Source organism: Sciurus vulgaris (genome assembly GCF_902686455.1).
Source record: "Sciurus vulgaris genome assembly, chromosome: 14".
Lineage (NCBI taxonomy): Eukaryota > Metazoa > Chordata > Mammalia > Rodentia > Sciuridae > Sciurus > Sciurus vulgaris.
In genome coordinates this window covers 60,843,654-60,864,851 of record NC_136475.1, presented here as the reverse complement: position 1 = coordinate 60,864,851, position 21,198 = coordinate 60,843,654, and the positions used below count along the sequence as shown (strand labels likewise).

Below are 21,198 nucleotides of genomic sequence, written 5' to 3'. Positions count from 1 at the left end.
AACTCAGTTGACAGTGGGGACATGTATTATAAAGCAAAATATAGAGTGTTGTCAGAGCGTAAAATACTAGGACTTAACCTAGTTGAAGGGGGAGGGGTGTGAGGGAAAACCTCCCTGAGAAGATAAAATTTGAGGTGTTGACAGAAGCTAGTTTTAGGCAAATCAGTACTGGCTTCCTCTCCCCTCATCCTCATATACAGCTCGGTCCTGTGGGAGAAATGTGACAGGAATGTTCTAGAGAAGCATAGAGTTTCAGAGCTGCAGTGGACCTCAGAAGACACTGTATCCCTGCACTCCTCAATGTTGCCAATGAAGAAAATGAAGCCCAAGAGGTAATGTGACTTCCCAGATCCCTGAACAACAGAACTGGGACTGGAACACAGAGCTGTGTATGTGCCTGTTACATACCAGGCCCACGTCTAGTGCCCTGTTTGCTTGACATCCAATCCTCACAAGTAGTTTCTTTGTTTATAGGTGGGTAAACTGAGGGTCAGAGAGGTCACACAGCTCAGTCTAGGGTCAGAATTTGAACCCATTCTGACTGCAAAGGCCCACTCTCCTATTCTGGGTGCCACCTTCCTCCCTCCAGAACCTCATTTTGCAGTGTTTCTACTGACCTGGGACATTTCCCCTCCTTTCATAGAACTATGCTATGGTCTTTTTGGAGAGAAAAGATGGCAGCAAGAATTTATTTATTTATTTATTTTTGGTACTGTAGATTGACTCCAGGGGTGCTTAACCACTGAGCCACGTCCCTGGCCCTTTTAAATATTTTATTTAGAGACAAGGCCTCACTGAGTTGCTTCAGACCTTGCTAAGTTGCTGAGCTGGCTTTGAACTAGAGATCCTCCTGCCTCAGCCTCCTGGGATTACCAGCGTGTGCCACTGCGCCTGGCTTTTTTTTTTTTTTTTTTTTTTTTTTTAAAGCAGGGATACAGCATGGTTGATGCCCTGTACAGAGAAAAATGGAGGGTGGGCTTTGGAAGCAGCAAGTGATTTTAGATCTTGGGACTCATGTTCCTTACTGGGAGGACTGGGAGAGCAGGAGGGTAGCAGGAGGGAGTTATCCATTGTTCTCTGAAATTCCTGCAGGTGCAGTTTAGACCAGTTCCTGAAGATGTTGCCACCAGATAGAAAAGTTCAGACTTGGTGCCAAGGTAGTGGGGAGCCAGAGAGGGGTTTTGAGCAGTGGGCCACGAAGGGGACAGTCTTATTTTAAGAAGGGAACTTGAGAGCATTGTCTTCCAGCCTTGCTTCTTTCATCCTTCTTCATCTCCCAGGAGGATGTGCCTGGCCTCAGATTCATGGTGTTTGTGCTGTAGGAGTCCCTGGCAGGGACACTCCTGTTTCCATTGGTCATGGGAATGTTGCTTTTCAGATGTGGAAGGTTGAGTCATGGTTTGGACTTCTAGGAAGTTCTTCAATGGGGGCTGGTGTTCCTTCTTTGAGGTGGAGCCCCCCCTTCCCCTCAACATTCCCTCCACCCACCCAAGACTTTTCTAGCCAACACTCCTATCACTGTCCTACAGAGGTGTCCTCAGTGGGATCTCATCATGGATACTAAAGGAGGTTCTTATTAAGGCAGGTGTATTTCCTCAGGCTGACCTCTATTCTACCATTATAGGGAAATGAATAAGGAAATTTCTTCTTTCCTATCATCCATTTCAGAAAGATGTTTATTTTCCCTTACAGATGGCCCGCCCCTCTATTTGCATAAAGGCAAGAAAACAATACTGCCACCTAGTGGGAATTCAAAGTGTGACCTTCAGAGCTCCTCCTGACCCCAGTACATTATTTCTGCAATTAATATTTAAATTAATGGGCCGTCCTGGGCACAGTGTTTTTCCAAGTGTATGGATCCAAGTGGATTTTCAGGTCCCCTTCTTATTCTCTTAAAACTTACAGTTGCAAGTCTCAGTGGCCCTATTTTGTGTACATCCGACAGAACCTTTGAAATAGGTACAGGAAATTTACCTACTTTTATTTGACTATGTCACAAGGCAATCCAGGGAAGTAGGAATCTGAATCTCTACTTTACACAAAGGGAAAACAAGGCTCAGAAAGATTAATTAAGTAACTTGGAACTTTATTGAGCAACCAGCATGTCCAACCATGTATAAAGCTGCCTGCAGATCATTCATACACCATGGTGGAGCATTGTCAGGTCCCAGCCAGCTTGCCCCAGAAGGAAGGCCTTCATACAGTAAAATAGTTCAGGAAGTCAGCCTGGAGGGCAGGGGTGGGTGTGCAAGATTGCATCAGAAGAGGAGAAGGGTTGGTTGGTGAGGGCGTGGAGGAGTCCCAACAAGGCACATCTGTGTGCCAAGAGAGACCTGTGACCTTGAATTGCAGAGTCCTTGAGAGCTAAGGTGTGTGTGTGTGTGTGTGTGTGTGTGAGATGTTGGTGGTGGGAGAAGTCCAGAGAGTCACCATGTCTACTCCCATGCTCTGTTTATGACTTGAGAAAAAGATATGCTTGGTAAAAGAAATTTAAACAGTGCAGAAGTGTATAATTTTAAAAAAAGAAAAAAATCTCCCTTTAGCCCCAACCTTCCCCAGAAAACAGTACTAATAGTTAAAAGTTTGATATATAGGCAGTCCCTGACTTACAACTTTTCAACTTTATGATGGTGCAGTAGTGATATACATTTCATAGAAACTATAGTTTGAATTTTAGATTTGCATCTAGCAAATTCCCAGGCTAGCAAAAAGCAACACAATTCTCTAAATCTCTCCTGTAGTGCTGGGCAGTGGCAGTGACCACAGCTTCCAGGCAGCCACCTGGAAATGAAGGTAAATAATTGATACTCTATAGTGTGCTGGGTGGCTAGGGTGTCATGTGTGGTAGGTGAGGTGTATTGAATGCATCTTTTGACTTCACAGTATTTTCACCTTGTGAAGACTTTTTGGGATGTAACCCTATCATAAATAAAGGAACTTCTATAAATGCTTTCAGAAGATTCCTTATGCTTATAAAACTATATAGATATCTGTGCCTATTCACATATGAGTTAATAATATAAATTAATTCATGCATATTTAATGTGATTTATTTTGATTAGGATTATATCATAACTACAGTTTTATAATGTCTGTCACAAAAATTCAAAATCATTATCTTTAAACTTAATATTTTTACTAAGTTTAGACCTATACAAAAATAGAATATTATAATAAATCTACCCCTGCCAGGTTGAGTATTTATCAATTCATGGCAAGTCTTTGTTCCATCTCTACCCTTCTCCATCAGTTCCCCAGATTGAATTTCTTTTCTTTTTTTTGTACCAGGGATTGAACCCAGGGGCACTTAACTACTGAGCCACATCTCTACCTCTTTTTATTTTTTATTTTGAGACAGGGTCTCCCTAAATTCTATAGAGCCTCACTAAATTGCTGAGACTGGCTTTGAACTTGTGATCTTCCTGAACCACTGGGATTAAAGGCATGTACCACCTTGCCTGGTCAAATTTGATTATTTTTAATAAAGCTCACATAATGATATCACACATTGCATCTAGAAATATATATCAACCTCAAAAGATAGGGCACTTTTAAAAAAAATTTATATAGTCTCAATGCCATTATCACATTTTATAAAGCATGACTTTCTTTAAATTATCAAATATCTAATCAGTGTTCAAATTTTTCTAATTATCTTAAAACCTTTTAACACCTGATGTATTTGAAGATGATTCAAATAAAGTCTATGCATAATATTTGGTTGATGGTTTTTCATACATATATTTTAATTGTTGATGGACCTTTATTTTATTTATATTCAGTGCTGAGAATGGAACCCGATGCCTCACACATGCTAGGCAAGTGCTGTACCACTGAGCTACAACTCCAGCCCTGGCTCATGGTTTTTAAATCTCACATCATTCATAGTTTTCTACTTCTTATCCTTTTTTCATTTTTGCCTTTTTCCTTTCTTTCTTTTTTTGGTTGAAGACAGTCATTTGTCCTATAAAGTTTCCCACACTTTGGATTTTGTTGATTGCATTCTCAAGGTGTCTTTTAACCTGTTCCTCTGTTGCTATATTTCTGTGTAAACTGGTAGTTCTAAGGCTTGAGCAGAATCAGATCTGATGTCCTGGCAAAAAGACTGGAGCTTCTTGGTCAGGGGAATGACCCAGAACAGGAGTGATGGGTAGGCTTTAGGAAAGAAGGGGACAGCTCAGAAGCCTTTCAAGTAGTCCCTTTGATTTGCTCTACCTGGGCACTAGTGGGAGACAAAGGGGCTCCCCAAACTTCCGCAGGGTTGACTTCAAGGGTGCTCAGTTGCTGGGGGGAATGTGTGTGTCACATCAGAGTCTTTCCTGGGGGCCCCTGGGGTCATCTGCTCCCATCATCCCGTCTGCTGGGGCTGAGCAGCAGCTCTTCCTCACGACTAGTAGTGCATGGCTTCCTTTTGCTGTGATTGCACATTTGCTTTCTTCCCTTCTTTCCAGGAATGATATGTCTCCATTTTTACGAAGGAACCATAAAAATACTTTTCTTCCCATTTTTCAGCCTGTTCATTCCAGTTGACACTGCCGAGCCACTGAGGACTCCGCTCTCTGGAGTGGAGGCAGGAAAATTCTGGACCCTGTTTGCAGAAATTGCCAGTGCCTCTGAAACACTATGCAGGTCATATGTCAGACTCCTGAAGAAGAATCACTTAATTTAGAAACCCAGCGACTCTCCCTGAATCCTCCATCCCACCCTATTCCTGGGAGTCTGTCTTCAGCCACAGTTTTCTTAAGCAACCGTACCCAGTTTTCCATGCCTCTCTCCCCCTCCCCCACCATGGGAATAAATTGCACTTCTTCACAACAACCTGTTTGCTATTTTCTCTTCACCAGGTACTCAGATTCAGGGCTGCTCATCACCAGCAGCTAACACAGAACCTCCACACTGACGTGATATCAAAATGATTAGACTTGATCATTTGATTGCTTTCTTGGCTCTGTGAAATATTAAAAATATTATAAACTCTAGGTCATTGACATCCTTTCTCAGAATCAGTAGGTAATAAATGGAAATGAGGTTTGAGCCTAATCTTTGGTTATGTCTGCTTTATCAGAATCTTGAATGTTGCATGATGTACCCACAGAGATAAATTCAGTGACAAGGGTCAGTCTTCAAATAGGCCGTCTGTGGGGTGGGGGACATATCTCCCTAAATCTGCCTTCTAGACTCTTGAGCTGGCTTTCTAGATTAAGCCACCAAAACCTCACCAATCCTCCTCTTGCTGTCTTCTCGTTCATATCCTTCTCTGACTCTGGCCCAGTAAGAACTTACAGGCTTAGCTGCCCACTTCCTGGGGATGTTTGCTGATTTCAGAGGCTGCATTGAGGTTCATTCCTTGAGGCAGTGTGGTTTAATGACACAAACCCCAGACAGACTTAGGTTCAAATCCCAAGACCCAAATTTGACATCAGAGTGTTGTTGGGCAAGTCACTTAGATTAGGACCCTCAGTTTCTGTATCTTTCAGATGGGCTCACAGTCCCCATTCCAGGACCAACATGACTTTTCCAGACTGTACATCTCCACCTGGTGGTGCATCCTGTGTGCTTACTAAATGGTGGCTGTTATGACTGTAAAGACACAGCCAAATCCAGCCTCCAGGGAACAGGGCCTGAGCAAGATTTAAGATAGAAAGCCAGTGTTTTTCAGGATAATGTGTGCTTTTGTTTGACCCTTAGATTGGGGAAGGATGGTTGTTTTGTATGAGGTGTCCACTTTTCTTTCTCACAAGCTATCAACCGAGTTGAGATAATCAACTCTCTGTAATATAATCTCTGGAGTGTGTTTTTGGTTGATTGATCACACACACACATACCCCTCTCCCAAGATGGCATATGGCATCTGCCAGTTTGTTAGCCACAGTTTCCTTCTGTCTGAATCCAGAGAGCAAACTGGGTTAGAAACAGTTCATGAGAAACATCCTCTCTGCCGACCTCCTCAGGTACTTCCTCTTTATTATTTCATTACCTTTTGTCTCCACGAATTTTGCTCTTACAATTTCAAGATAATCAATTTATTTTTGTGTGCCTTCCCCATCCAAATTGGATTACAAATATAAATAGCCATGTGCTGGCCCATGGGCCGGCGTGTGCGCAGGCTGGTGCTTGGCAGCCTGGGTCCTTGGGAGGCTGGGGCTGTTTGTTTATTTTCAATTGAAGCTCTAAGTGCTGGAATGACTTCCACCTCCTTTGCACACAGCCTTCTCAAAACCCCCTTTGTTCCCTGGTTGCTGAGGACAAATACTTGGGGTTTTCATTAGCTGTGGTGAGAGGGCCAGTTCTGTTGGCATCGGCCTGCTGGTTGCTGTCCTGTGGTCAGCCTTTTTATTTAAAAATTAAAAAAAAAAAAAAAAATCACTCTGCCTTTGCACACACATACCACCCCACCCTCCCAAGGCTGCACTGTGACGTTTACCTTACTGTTGGTTCTCCTTCCAGGAACAGAAACACCACTGGGGAAGGAAAATAGGACTAGGTTCCCGGCCAGGAGCTGTGGTTTCTTTTGCTGCGGTTCAGCTTTTCCCTCATTGAGAATCTAATTCTATCTGCAGTTTCTTATTTCATGTTCACCTTTGGTTGTGTGGAGGTAGTTTTCTTACTGTTTAATGCCACCTCTCCTGGCAGAGGTAGAATTAACTAGAATACAGGCTAGTCTCCATGCTAGCCAGGAATACAGTTTTCCTTGGCCTTTTATATGTGGGAATGTTCAATAGCCCACCCTGTTTTCTGGTCACAGGTGGCCTTTCCCTTGGTGTGGACCACCAGCAGTAGCATCTTCCAGGGGCTGGGGAAATGTGCAAACCCTTGAGCCCTATTCCAGACTCACTGAACCGGGATTTTTGGTGGTGGGCCCAGGGATCTGATAGCAAAGTCACAGATCTGCATATAAAAGGCCTTTGCAGAAGAGACTGCTGCTGCCTCCACTCATTTCTGTCCTTATCTTCAAGGCTGTGACTTTGAACCTTGTTAGGTTCCAGCCCGCAGGTAGTTCTTGTTTCATTCCAGTCACACACATCCACCCACGACTTCCACTGTATCTCCATTGTCTTTTAGTCAGTGTTATGCCGAAAGAAAAGCCTCTGGTGACCAGAGGACAGGGTGGGCTGTTGAACATCGCCACACCTGGAAGACCAAGGAGACCTGTGCTCCTGGCTGGCGCAGAGCCTCGCTTCTGTTCTAATTAATTCTGCCTCCATCAGGGTCATTCGGTGCTTGTTTTCAGGAAACCCAGGATTTGGTTGAAGAGATCAAGTGACCTCTATTAAAAGAAAAGTAACTGCAGATGGCAAAGAAGGCCAAGTGCAAATATATGGAATAAATTTGATTTGAAAGAAGAGGAGGCATTGGCCTATGTGTAGGATTCTGAGGAAGGACCGTAGTAGGGCTGGAGGTAGGTAGGAAAACTGTCCCTACAGAGGTGGCCCTGTAGATAGCAACCTAGTGGGAGGAGGGACTTGTGTGGGTGAGGTATGGCCCTGAACCTACCGAAGAGGGGAGGATTGGGCCAGTTACGAAGGACTGTGAATCTAGATTTCCTTTTGGGGAGATGAAATGATAATCATATTAATTGGAATTCAGGGAAGAAAATTTGGCAAATCACTGCTGTAACCAGCATCTTTTTGGGATTTGTGGTCAGAATCCAATTTCCAAATTTGGTGTCTTTCCATTTCATTAGTTCAAGGTGCTCCAAGATGTAGATCTCATTCCACTGGAGGGGCTGGAGAAGATTTTAGGTAAAATGTGGACAAGGCATGTCCTACCCTTTAAACAGAATCTTTCATTGCAAAGATTTTCATATACTTACAAAAGTGTAATATGATCAGAACTTTGATTTAGCAATGAAAACTCCATAAGTCAATAATGTGAAGTTTAAAAAGCAGGAAAAAAAGGAACCTAATCTTTGGGGATAGAAATTAAAATGGCAGTTGCCTTTCATTGTGGTAGGGGAGTCCTTGGCTGGGAAGGGGCAGGAAAGAACCTTTTGGATAGTGATGATATTGTCTTTATTGCAGTGTTTGTTACACAAGTGTATGCATTTGGCCAAACTCAGTGAACTGTGTGCTTAGAATCTGGGAATTGTACTGCACTTAATTATACCTCAAAAATAAACTTATTTCTCTTTCTTTCCCTTCATTTTTCTTTCAAGCCTTTATCAAGGAGAAACTCTCAGTTTGGGGCTTCAGTGTCAATTTTTTTTTTTTTTTTTTTTTTTTTTTTTTGGTACCTGGGATTGAACTCAGGGGCACTGAGCCACACCCCCCAACCCTATTTTGTATTTTATTTAGAGACAGGGTCTCACTGAGTAGCTTAGTGGCTCACTTTCACTGAGACTGGCTTTGAACTTTCGATCCTCCTGCCTCAGGCTCCCAGGCCACTGGGATTACAGGTATGCACCACTGCACCTGGCAAAGTTCAATTTTATGTTTTTTTTTTTTTTTTTTTTTTTTTTTTTTGGTGGTGCTGGGGATTGAACCCAAGGCCTCATGCATTCTAGGCAACCACTGTACCACTGAGCCACTTCCCCGACCCCCATTGATTTCTTTTCAATACTTGTTTATCTCCTCTTTGAAACAAAGGTAGAGGACCTTAAAATAATATTACTTGTTTTCATTGCATTAAATAATTATTGATGGCCAGCGATCCTGGTTTTCCTGAGTAGCATTGTATTTCTTTTAAAAATATAGTGACTTAAGGAAGAAGCAAGCAGTAAGCATACCCTGGGAAAACCGAGGGTGGCGTGTGACTGGCCGAGGTTTGTGAACCCTGGGAGATTCACAAGATGGGAGCTACTACCTCAGGGTGCTCCTGTGAGACTGACAGGAGGATCTTGCTAAGAAATGACCTGCTCATCTGAGTGTCACTTGAACATTGCTGGTAATGTTTGGCTTTGTTTTGCAAATTCATAGTGAGAATTCTCCTTAAAGCCAGTGGCATTAAGAGATGGTGTCTGGTTCAGGGGATCTCTGGTGGCCTAGATGCCAATCAGTCCAGACCCAGGAAATAGAGCATATATTATATGATTCTACCAGGAACCAAAATTGACCTCTGCCTCCTGTGTATCCCTGGATAGCTGGGAGGCAGCCTATGCTGTCTGTTGGAGTGAAATGAAACAAAGGGTTGGGGTGGCCTTGAATCTGTCACTTACCTGTTATAGTGACCCAGTACCTTCTAGGGCTCTGCTGTGGCAACAGGCACAGCCAAGCTGCCTTGGTGCTGCCTAAGGGTGGAGTCTCCTGGCCTTGCTGGGCCTTGAGGAGTGAGTAGATGTCCCCTTGTCTCCCTGTGCTTTCTATAGACATGTGCTGGGATCTTTGTGTGAAATGGATAATGTAGCAGGGACATCGGTTGTAGTTTTCCAGTGACTTATTTTTTTCCTGTGGTCCTCCTTGTACTCTGGGTTCCAGGGAGTGCTGGACTTCCAGCAGGCCTCTCCAGCATCACTGTGTAGCCTTGGCCTGGCCACCCAGAAGCATGTGTCCCAAGTTTCCGGAGGAGTTACAGTGAAGAGACAGTTCAAGTGACAGTTGCTGTTTAGCTGCCTCACTTGTGGGGTTCCAAGAAAACTGTGACATCAGTGAAGTTTGTATTCTCTACCCCAACTTCCGTTTCTGTTCCGCCTACTCCATCTCTTTCTGGCTGCTCCTAGGATCTGCTTTCAGCCATTTTATCTTTAGGTTCCATCTGCACACTACCTAATCCACTGCAAGGAGATGAGGCAGACCAGAGCTGCCCGGCTCCACTTCTGGAGCTGGGGTGGGCTTCGGCACTGGATGCTCAGTGACAAGACTAGACAGAGGTGGGAGAGGGGTGGCCAGTGTCCAAGCTCATTATCAAATAATAGCAACAAACCTTCCCGGGGGTTCGCCAGGGGAGAATGGGCCTGAGTGCTTTATACACCTTCTAGGCCATCTAATCCTCTAACAACCCAGCGAGGGAGCCACCATGATCAGCCTTGTTTTACAGATGTGGAAATGGAGGCCTTAGACAGTGTGAGTAACCTGTCACACCATGTTAGTGCAGCTTGGTTCAAACCCAGCTGTCTAGTTCCAGAATCTACTATTAACCGTGAAGTTAGTGTTTCTCAAACTTGCCCAGTGAGTCACCTGAGACTTTGGCCAAGGTCCAGAATCCCCAGGTGTTTCCACCAGAGATGTGAACCATGGGTTTGGGAATCTGCACACGGACTATGGTCTGGCACGAACCTTATCTATCACTGACAGGTTTAGGAACATTTGCACTGGCCCATATGAAAGTGACATGCTGTCACCCAGACTGGGAGGAGCCTGGCTGCAGTTGTAGCCCTGCTGGACCACTGAGCCTCCGAAATGAGCTTGAGATCAATGGAACGGCGCTCAGACTCAGCTTAGTCAAAATGCGTTTCCAGGCATGGCTCAGTGAGCAGACCTAAATGGGTTTGGGGATGGGCTTGGAGAATGCATAGAAAGATGAGTGGAAGGAAATATAGCATCAGACAGAGAGGGAGAGAGACCAGAGTGAGGAGGGCAGGGGGACTCCAGGCCAGTCATCAACACTGGGCACAGTGGGCCACAGAGCAGGGGTGGGTCTGCCCAGGGCCCGGAGGGTAAGTTCAGCTGTGGGCAGTGGGGCTGGTCAGATGGTTTCCTAACCAGGTGTTTCATGGGACTTTGATGGGAGGGAGGGATAAGGGGACACACACATAAAGAGAGCATCCTTCAATTTGAGCTTCAATGTGCCGTCAAATGAGGCATACTGAAGAAATAAATCTGGTGTTGTACGAAAACCGTGGTTTAAACCAAGATTCAGGAGGACGGAGAATGTGGACACGGGTGGAGGGGGGCAGCACGTGGAAAGACTTGCAGGATGTGCTAAAAAAACACACACGTGTGTGTTCCTATGTCTGACTTGGATTCTCAAATTCACTAATAGAGCCTGTGGTATTTTTAGCCTTGTTATCAGACCATAGAGCGGATTTTCAAGGCTTGTAGGATGTATCTATTCAAATAACCTATGTGACTGAGTGGCTGCTCACTCTAAGGTTTTTGTTCCAGGGGAGGACAATGGCAGGAAGTGGTGCTGCGGGAAATGGCCCCTCTATCAGGGCCTCCAGTGTGGTCCGGGGCCCTCCAGGATTGCACAGGCCCTGGCCATTGTCCTTGCAACCTCGGGTAACCCTCCACTTCTTTCTGTCCCTTTTTCATCTTCTGAAGACATGGAGGGTATCTAGAGGGGATATAGTGAGCTCTGGGGAACTGATTGGGGAATATACATTGTATCACCTTCTGAACCTTCCCTGGAAGTTGTCAAGGGTGTGGATTCTCCAACCAAGCAGCCGAGAGCTTAATTTTGATCTTGATGGTGGCGGTGGTGGTGTGGTGGGGATGTGACAGTACAGCTCTTCGAGATCTGAGGCCTGTAACTGACTGAAGACCTCTGAAAAGGCCTGGAGGCTGCTCAGAGAGGCCAGGCCAGTGTCCCCAGACCTTTGAAAGGAAGAGCAGATGTATGTTGCAGGCCCTCAACCCCCACCCACCTACTTTGGTAGTCCCTGCTCAGCTCTCCCGGTGACAGAGGGAGAGTTTATTATGGAGTTTTCTGAATTGGTTTATCGAGGGCTTCTCACTGTCCTGTGGCTTGAGGAGAAGGGAGAGTGGCTTCACGGTGCTGACCCCCTCACTCCAGATGATCAGTTTCCTTATGTCCTTTTTAGATATTTGACTTCTCAGAGGGAAAGGGATGTGCTAATAACGAAAGGTTGAAGTCCTCTGAGAGGAACAACATGAGATGGAAAAGTCCCAGGAGTTCTGAAGTCGGAAAGCTCTCTGGCTTTCAGTGGAGATGTAAGGTCCCAGCGCAGAGATCTTCCCGTGGAACCAGGGAGCAGGCTGTCAGCCCAGCTCTGCTCCCCACAGGACTGGCTTCCTTCTAGTGTCAGGTACCCCAAGGGCCAGTAGGACCAGCATTACGCTGTATTTCTGTAACTCCCCGTTTCCCCCTCCATACCCTATCTTTTCTTTATTTCTTTATTGAAGCATGGGGTCAGTTGATTGATCCTGAGTAACCAAATGGACACCTGACTTAGCCCTTGCTAAATGAAATCCCAAGAGCTTCCTTGACCCCAGAATCTGTATGGGTAGCTGTGCAAAGTGGCTGCACTTTCCTTAGCGACTGCCTTTTCTAGATGTGGGTGAATGTGGTCCTGTCTGGCCTTGCTGATTGACGGGTGCTGAAGCCCTCATGCTCACTGTCCACCGCTGCTGCAGAAGAGCACGGTGGCTGAGTGCACAGGCTCTGATTGGTTGTCTGGATGAGCTCCTTGGCTCTAGATGGATGAACTGCAGGATCTCTCTGGATCTCCAGTTTTTCATCCATCAAATATTTGAGCAGGATGATGCTGATTCCGTAGGGTGCTGTTAATAATTCCATGCCTGCACATGCTTAGCTGACACATCGTAAGTGCTCATTAAATATTAAATTATTCTCACTAGCCACTTGCCATCAGTCTCTCAATATGAAACTGAGGAAACTGCCCTCTCCTACCCCTTCACCTCTATTCAGCTCCTTCTCCTGACTCTGACACATGGTGACTTCTGGTGTCACACTGTTTGAGTTCATGCCTCACTTCTGCCACTCATTATCTGTGTGACCTCGTGCAGTTTACTTAACCTCTCTGTGCCTAGGTTTTCTTACTCGTAAAATGGGGTTAAGAATAGTTTCTCCTCTAAAGCTTGGTTTTGGAATTAAACAACAGAATGCTTATTATAAACATATCCATCTTGTCATAATCATTGAAAAAGGAAGGTGTTCTAACTAATTTCTTTACCCTTCCCGGCTCCAGAATAGATTTAAACAGGGCAACAAAGGTGGTATTCAGTCAACAAAATGTGCTGGAAAGCTGTCTGCTGACCATGAGAGAGCTGTGAAGGACGCTTTCCGTTGGCTGAATTTGGGTGAATGGTGAAAACAGAACTCTGAATCCCCCTGGTTCTTGGTCTGTTCCTTGGGCTGCTGTTCTTGCTTTTTTTGTTTTCTTTTGCTGTTACAGTGTGTGGTGTTTGGTTAGATAGTTCAGGGGGAGGAAAGCAAGGAAGAAGAAATTACACTGAGACTTCCTCAAGGCCCCCGTCTTTGGAAACTTGGAGAACAGACCCGGGTCCTTTTTCTTGTATCTCTGCAACAAGAATTACCAACTAGCCCAAGCTTCCGGTTGTTTTCCCTGAAGTTTGTGTCAAAAAGTGCCTCTGAATGGAACGGCAGCCTTGGCTTACGGATTTTCTCACTGATGCTCTCACTTTGAGTTCTATGTGCTCACGTGGTGGTGGCAGGCCCCCGGCCAGTTCCAGGTGTGGGCTGTGTTTCCGCAGCCACAATCAAGGCCAAACACTGGGCTTTGATTGAGGCCATTGGCAACCATCAACAGCAGCAACAATTGTTCAGATGTCACTGCAGATATGTTTGGAAGTGGGATCTGGGCTCAGCCAAAACCTGAGCTGGTACCTATCAAGGACAGGGACAGGTCTCCTGCTAACTGGTCAATAGTCTTTCTGAAAGGCCAGGCAAAGGGGATTCGGAGTCATGAGTGTCCGACTGTGTTTTGCTTAATTGGGATTGGTTCTGGTTGTTGGGCTGCTCACAGAAACTAAGAGATTTAGATCCAATTTGCAGCAATCCCACATCCCTGTGCCTGACATCCAAAGAATAGACTTCTGATCTTTCTGAGAACCTGGCCTCCTACTCAGGAGGCCGCTATGGATGCAGGCAGACGCAGATGTTGGAGCTTGCAGCAAATGGAACTGTTGACCAGTCAATGCAGAACTCTTCCTCAGGAGTGCGGCGTCATTGATTTATGAATTATGGCCCTTTTAAACTCTCCGCTTGCCTTCTCGGATATCGACGTTTTAAAAAGCGATTTCTCATGCGGATCCCTTTCAGCAACACGCAGACTCGGCCCGAGGTGAGCTCTTCTGCCAGAATAAATGGAGTGGAGCGCTCTGGGCTGGCGTTTCCTTTGAATAATGAATTATTCAAGGAGAGATTTTTGTTTCTGAAAATGGCAAACACATTGCCAAGACGGAGAGGAAGGAATTGCACCCAGGTTGGGTTTCTTCCTATCTTTTAGGGAGGGGCCAACCAGCCGAAGTGGACTGAGATGCCGGCTCAGGCCCCTTCTGCCTTTTTCCAGGGCAGACCCCAGCGCAAAGCTCTCTCCTGGTTCCAAGTGCCCGGGGAAGAAACCAGGCACTGCTGTTGCTAGAGATCTCAGGAAGGCCGCAAATATCACCTGATGCCCTGGTCCCTGGAGGGGGACCCTGGATGGCTCTCATCGTTCACTGACCTTTTCCTTCTGTCCCTGACTTCCTATCTTCCTCTCATAGCACCAATGTCAGACTCTGAGGATATTAGCCTTCCTCATTTCTAATTGAAATATTAACCATAAATCTATCCATCGTTTGTGGGTCACCTGTGGAACCCCATGGAGGAGGGGCTGTTGTCACCCCTCATTTCACACTCTCTCTTGTAAGCAGGGGAAATACAAAACTTAAAGTAGAGATTTCAAGACACAGAACTAATGAGAACAGCGATTCGGACATAGTTGTTGTTGATTTGTTGTTTTTTCTGAACTTTATTTTAAGGTCTGCACCCCTCACCCTCCCTGTTTGGAGGAGCACTATCATGGCCACAAGGTCCAGGGGCCCAGTTCCCTCTTCCTGAGGAGCTGAGGCCAGCACCTCTTCCTTTTTTTATGGTCTCCCACTGGGGTTTCCAGAAACTGCAGCCTCCACACTGAGGAGCCAGCTGGTCCCCTGGCCTCATGGTTTCTGGTCCTCCTGGGCAAACATGTCTGCTGCGGCAGACCAGACCCTTCCCTGGGGCTCCCCTCCTGGATCCATCCTGGCACGTGCCCTTTGGCCTCAGACTCGGCCCTTCTGTCTTTGACTCCTCATGCTCCTCCCCTGTGTTCTGCTCACCCTCTCACCTTAAACCCCTGAACATTTTCAGTTTCCCAGTCTATTGCCTGCTTCCTGTCCACACTGGATTCTTGGCCTGGTCGAAAGATCATAGTCAGCTACTTCAAACCAGGCATGCTGACTGCCTGGGCTCTGATTCCCTCTCAAGGACTCCTTTGTCTCTTTTTTTATTTTTAATATTTTTAGTTGTAGATGGATACAGTACCTTCATTGGTTTTTATGTGGTGCTGAGGATCCAACCCAGTGCCTCGTACGTGAGAGGCAAGTGCTTCACCACTGAACCCCAGCCCCAGCCTTGCCTCTTCTTGTACCCCCATCTGCTGATCCTGCCCAGGTAATTAGGAGCTACACAGTGCTATGGGACCCTGCACACCTGTCCATGCAGATCTGACCCCTACCCAGGTGTGATTTTTTTTAAAAAGTTTTTTTTAAACTTTATTTAACTAATTAATTTATTTATTGTGGTGTGAGGTTCGAACCCAGTGCCACATATGTACTAGGCAGGCACTCTACCACTGAACCACAACCCCAGCTCCCAGGTGTGACTTTTTATAATTTCAGGCAAATGGAAAAGTTGAATAGAGAAGTAAACACGGCTCATTATCTCCAAGTAACTCTCCCAACTTTCATCCCCTTCTGTCTCACCTTCACCTGTGTGACAATAGTGTTGTCTTCACCTCTCTTTGTTCACGCTGTTCCTTCAGTGTAGAATGCCCTTCCCTTAAATCTAGCTATTCTTTGACATCTTCTGCAGGATCCCTACCCTAATGCCTGTCTCAGTTAGTTGTCCTTTTCTATGGTGACAAAACATCCAGGTGTCACTGGTAGAATATAATAGTTGATAGACTCTGGAGCCCAGCTGCCTGGATTCAAGGGTCATCTCTTACTAACTGTGATGTCTTAGACAGTCATTTACCTCTCCATGTCTCTACTTCTTTGTGGGTAGACAGAAGTTAATAATAATTTCTACTTCTTAGGAATGTAGAGGGTATGAAATGAATTAATATGTTATATAAACGAGTCATATGTGTTTAGTAAGTGCCACATATGGAAGCATTGTCTACTACTAAGTGTCTTCTGATAGCATTTAATATTATCAAACTGAAATTACCACCAAACCTGAAGTCCTTGAGAGGAGGCACCATCTTCTTTTGATATGGATGGTCTTATTCCAGCTAACCTCTCTGGCCTCAGCTTCTCCATTGGCAAAATGGGACTAGATGACATCCACCTCACTGGAAGTATGGAAAGAGTAAATGCAGGCCAAGTGCTGAGAACAGTGCTGGGTTTTTTGCTACAGCCAATAAGGGTGAGCCATTGCTATTAGCTACTGCACATTTTCCCCAGGGGCTGGGTCAAGAATTATGGAGCTAGAAAGGACTTCAGAAGTCAGGAGGGTTCTTTAACTTTACAGATAAAGATCTAAGTCAGTAAGAAATCATTGAGGGTCATATAGCTCTATTTCCTATTGATTTGAGCTATAATGATGCAAGGTAATAAGCACCTAGGAGCATTACACATGGCTCAGACAAGGTAGCCTTGAGAGAAGGAGAGAATAATGCTTGCTGTGTGCTGACAGCCTACCACCATCTTTGTGTAACAGGCTGGGCAGGTATGAGTAGTGCCACTGATCATGTGGGGAAACCTCCCCCAAGCTCACTTTAGCCAGCATCACTCAGCTGACCTCTCAGGTCACATTGCTTAGTCCGTACTACTGAGCTGAACCCCTGCCAAAGACAGCTGGGAAATGGGGAGAGAGTTAGCTGCGAATCTCCACATGCTTACTAGGGCTACTTAATTCCCCATGCCTGAAGTGGCCACATATCCTGGCTTGCCCAGGACAGTTCAGTTTACCCAGTAAAATGATGCCAAGTGTACCTGTTCACTCAGAAGTGTCTGTTTGAGACCTCAAGACCAAGTCTTACACCTCATTTTGTGATCTCGAAGCTGGCTTCTTCCACGCACCAGACTGAGACTGCAGTTTCCCTCAATTTATTTGTTGTGCAGACTGGTGGAGCCCCTGAGCTGTGGGAGGAGGCAGAGCTGTGCAGACAGTGAGCATCCAAACAGGCCTGCCTCGAGGGCTCACCTGCTGGTGCAGCAGCATTTTGGAATGGCTGGCTGGAGTCCACACACTCAGGAAGGACTTCATGGTACTTCATTGTTCTGTTCGATCAAAGCGCCAACCTTTTCAGCAGGGCCACCTTGGCAACTCTGGTGCTTTCGGTATAAATGCTGCTGATCTCATATGTGTTCTACCTTGGGAAAGATCTCGGGAATACAGCCTCCTGTTGGAACTCCAGTATTTAACTGTTTAACTGGAAGGAGAATATAAATTGCCAGCATAGCAAAGCCACGTGCTGAGCATGCTGAATCTCTTGCTTTGCCAAAAGCCAGGAATATAGACTTGTTCCCATTTCCTCAGAATTACATTCATGTTCACGTTACTCCAGTGAAAGATATAATGAGAAATCCAGGAGCAGCTTCTTGGTATCCTGGGTGGCAAGGCAAGGCTGGTCATAATGAGTAGATTTTCTCCAACCTTAATATCAAGGAGCACAGCAAGGTCATTTGTATAAATGAAGTGCACAGTGGAAACCACTGTTCCACTTGGTTAGGCTGAATGAGATGTAAAAGGCAGATGGGACAAATAAAAAGTAGTTAGAGAATAAGAAAGAAATTTACATAAACAGAGCATATAATAGGGGCTAGGTTTTACTATGTCATTTCACAGATATGGAAACTGATGTTATCCAGCTAGTAAGTAGCAAAGCTGTGATTTGAACTTGGAAGCCAAGTTCATACCAGTGAAACTTGTCACTGCTTCTTGCTTTGGCAGAAATGCCAGCCTCCATTTGTGGGATCTAGAATAGAGGCTAATGGAGTTCTGCATACCATGTGTCCAAAGATTGCAATGTTGTAAGTCAAATTAGAATATGTCCCTAGTCTCCGAGGGTGCCCAATATACCTTCAGAATTACAAAATAAAAGTTGTAAAGCCCAAGTTTTTTATGATTGAAAGCCAGCAAATTATCAAGTTGCACATTGGATAAGAATATTTTTCTTGTTTATTTTCATTGTTTTGATCAGTAATTAAGTGTTGAATCTATTAAATCAAGAATTTGCCATATCATTTCAGATTATATAAGGGTCAGGCTCAACAGAAATCTCATTATTTTCAATTTTTAAGAATGTAAGCATTTTCGTTCATTATTGATTTTCCATTTCTTTTTTCAATTTCTTTTTATTTCTAAGCTTCACTTTCTTTTCTGTTTCAACTTATTCCGAGTGATCTACAAAATTACAAAATTAAATGTATATTCAAAACATAAAATTTAAATAAATATGCATAGTAAATATACAAGTTAAAAATTTAAATTGCATTGACATTTTAAAGCAGTTATTTTTTTTCTGCCAAAGTATTTGAAATTAAATATCAATATAATTAGTGAATATATTCTAGGTGGGCACACCTGGAAAGCCTGGAGCCCAGGCAACCCTGTGGCACCTGGCAGATGTGAAGGAAGTTTCAGAAGGTAGTTGGTTACAAGCTGTAGCTCAGTCAATAACCCTGTCTGGACTGAGGTTCAAGGGCAGCCTTCATTCCCCAGAAGGATTAAAGGCAGGTGACAAGGACAAGAGAGAGCCACGATCTTGGCAGAACTAGGCTTCTGGGCCAGAAATCAAGTCCATGCCTGAAGCTCTGTGGAGAGCTTTAGTAGGGGGTTTAAGTCAGAAGAGCAAAAGAAAACTCCTACACTTAAGTTGGGGAAGGATTTGGAGTAGAACAAGCCATAAAGCTTACTTTCTTCTTACAAATAGGACTTAACTGTCTCCTATACACCACACTCCATGCTAGGCACTCGCAAGTGTGAGTGAGCCGTGGTTACATCTCCTCCTTTAGTGAGTGAGAAAATCCACCATGTGAATGAGACAGAAGAGAAGATCATTATAATACATTCAGATTCATGTGGCTAAAAGAAAAATGTGTCAGATGCCTGGGTCAGAAGGCATCTCAGCCAGTTTCTCAGCCAGTCTCAGAAGGTGGGTAAGTCTTAGCTAGGGGATGGGCATCCCAGACAGAGGGAACAGCATAAGTAAAAGCAGAGAGATGAGTGACAGCATTGGAATGTTCTAGAATTTATAAGCAGTTGTGCATACAAAGTTTGAAGGAGGACATGGAGGGAGGTAACTGATATGAATAGAGAGGGTCAGCCCTCACTGGAGGCCTGGTTCGCTGGGCTCAGGAGGACCCTTCCTGATCTTATAGGCTAGAATGAAAGAGTTTTAAGCTGAAAATGTTCAGAAAAATTTGGATTTTAGAATATTTTTAGTATATCATCAGAGACTAGGTTTTAAAATGAACTATTTGGAGGTGAATTTGAGGAGATGGCCAGAGGAGGGACACCACAGTTAGTTGGCTGCTCTAGAATCCAGGCAGAAGTGGGTAGGATCACAGCACCAGCTGATGGACCAGTGTGGGGGGAGGGGGGTGCGGGGCACAAGGGCAGTGGGAGTGGGACTTGCGTCCCAGTCTCCAGCTGGAGTGGGCTGGTGGGGAGCCATGCAGGAGTGCAACTGGGGAAGGTGGAGAAGAGGTCAAGGGAGCCTGGAAGGCACAGCAGAGTGGGAGATTGTGTGGGAAAAAAAGCAAAACCCAGAGAGGACACCCTCTGGGTGTGTCTTGGTTGTTACCGTGGGCAGGTTGCCTAGCCTGAAGGGGACTTCTGGGGGTCTGAGGGTGGTATCCAGAGTTGGTCTAGAATCTAATTCTGAGACCTAGCTTATGCTCTCTTTATGGCTGGGGTCAATGTCATATTCTTCTTTACTAAAAAATAGGGATAATTACACCTGCCTTCCGAGCTGAGGTTAAAACCAATACTGCATTTCTTCTTATCTTTAATGTCAATGAATTCCAGACACATCTCACAGAGGTACCCTGTTAAACTTTAATTGGCAGCATTTTTTTTCTTTCTTAGTAATATTTAAAATAATAGTGTCCATCTTACAGTGATGGTGTCTTAGATTGGATAAGCTACTGTAATTAACTTGAGCGTGACTTGAAGATCTCAACAGAGTGGACAAGTATGACGCCTTTGCTGCTGGCCTCCCACTGAAGAGGAGGCTCTGCCTTCTGGGTTGATCTTCACAACAACAAACAAATTAAAATACATTAAGGCACAATTCTGAAAGCAAATGCAGTAAGCCCTCCAGGGAAGGTGGATTACTTTAGAATGCTCCACTCAGCAGCCGCTGGGGATTTGCTAGATCTCTGAAAGCAGAGAGGGTCTAATGCACAGGGCTTCCCTTCGTTCCTTCCACAGGAGCCCAGTTCAGTGGTTCTCAAACTTCTGTGCAAATTAAGATTGCTGGATATAGAAGTAGAAACACACACATGACGTATCACTAGACACATGAGTGAGGTAAGATTTGCTAGGATAATCTCTGTTATGCAATGTTTTTAGTCACTGCCTTGAGAACACAGTTCACCTCTGGATACAATGTGATACCACTGTTATCCTCACCTATTTAATGAGGAAGCCTTAAGTGTTGGGTCAAGTATGAGCAACTTAGATTGGAACTAGTTAGCTAATTGTATGAAAGGTATTACAAAATATAGCTTAGATGCATATTTTGGGGGCGGGGGGGATACCAGGGATTGAATTCAGGGGCATTCAACCACTGAGCCACATTCCCAGCCCTATTTTGTATTTTATTGAGAGGGTCTTACTGAGTTGCCTGGAATTTTGCCATTGCTGAGGCTGGCTTTGAACTCGAAATCCTCCTGCCTCTGCCTCCTGAGCTGCTGAGATTATAGGCATGTACCACTGCACCCTGCTAGATGCACATTTTTTTAAGTACAGTAAAATATGTCATGAAAGTGGCACTTAATTTCCAAACAATATTCCAAAGCAATTTAAAATACACATGCAAATTTTAAAATGTGTCAGCTGGTGGTGACTCTTAGAGGAATCATATTAATAAGTACCACAACCTCTGAAGGAAAAGGAGAAAGTTTAGACAGAAGAGAACAAGATTAGAGCCATACCCATGTGTTTGAATCACGCATGATGATCTGGTCATTTGGCTGTGACCATTTTGCAATGCAAAATAATACGTTGAAATTAAATCCTGAGATGAGAATGTTGGATGTGTACTTTAAAATCTGTTTGGCCTTATAAGACAGTACTATCCCCGGACACAGCCAAGCTTTCAGTGTTTGCTTCCTGCTGGAATTTTGT

The 21,198-nt window shown here is 44.7% G+C and overlaps 1 protein-coding gene across 2 annotated transcripts in view; it reads left to right on the top strand.

The window, feature by feature from the left end:
- Positions 1-21,198, top strand: part of PRKCE (protein kinase C epsilon) — a 466,710-nt gene that overhangs the window by 118,274 nt on the left and 327,238 nt on the right. The window lies entirely within an intron of this gene.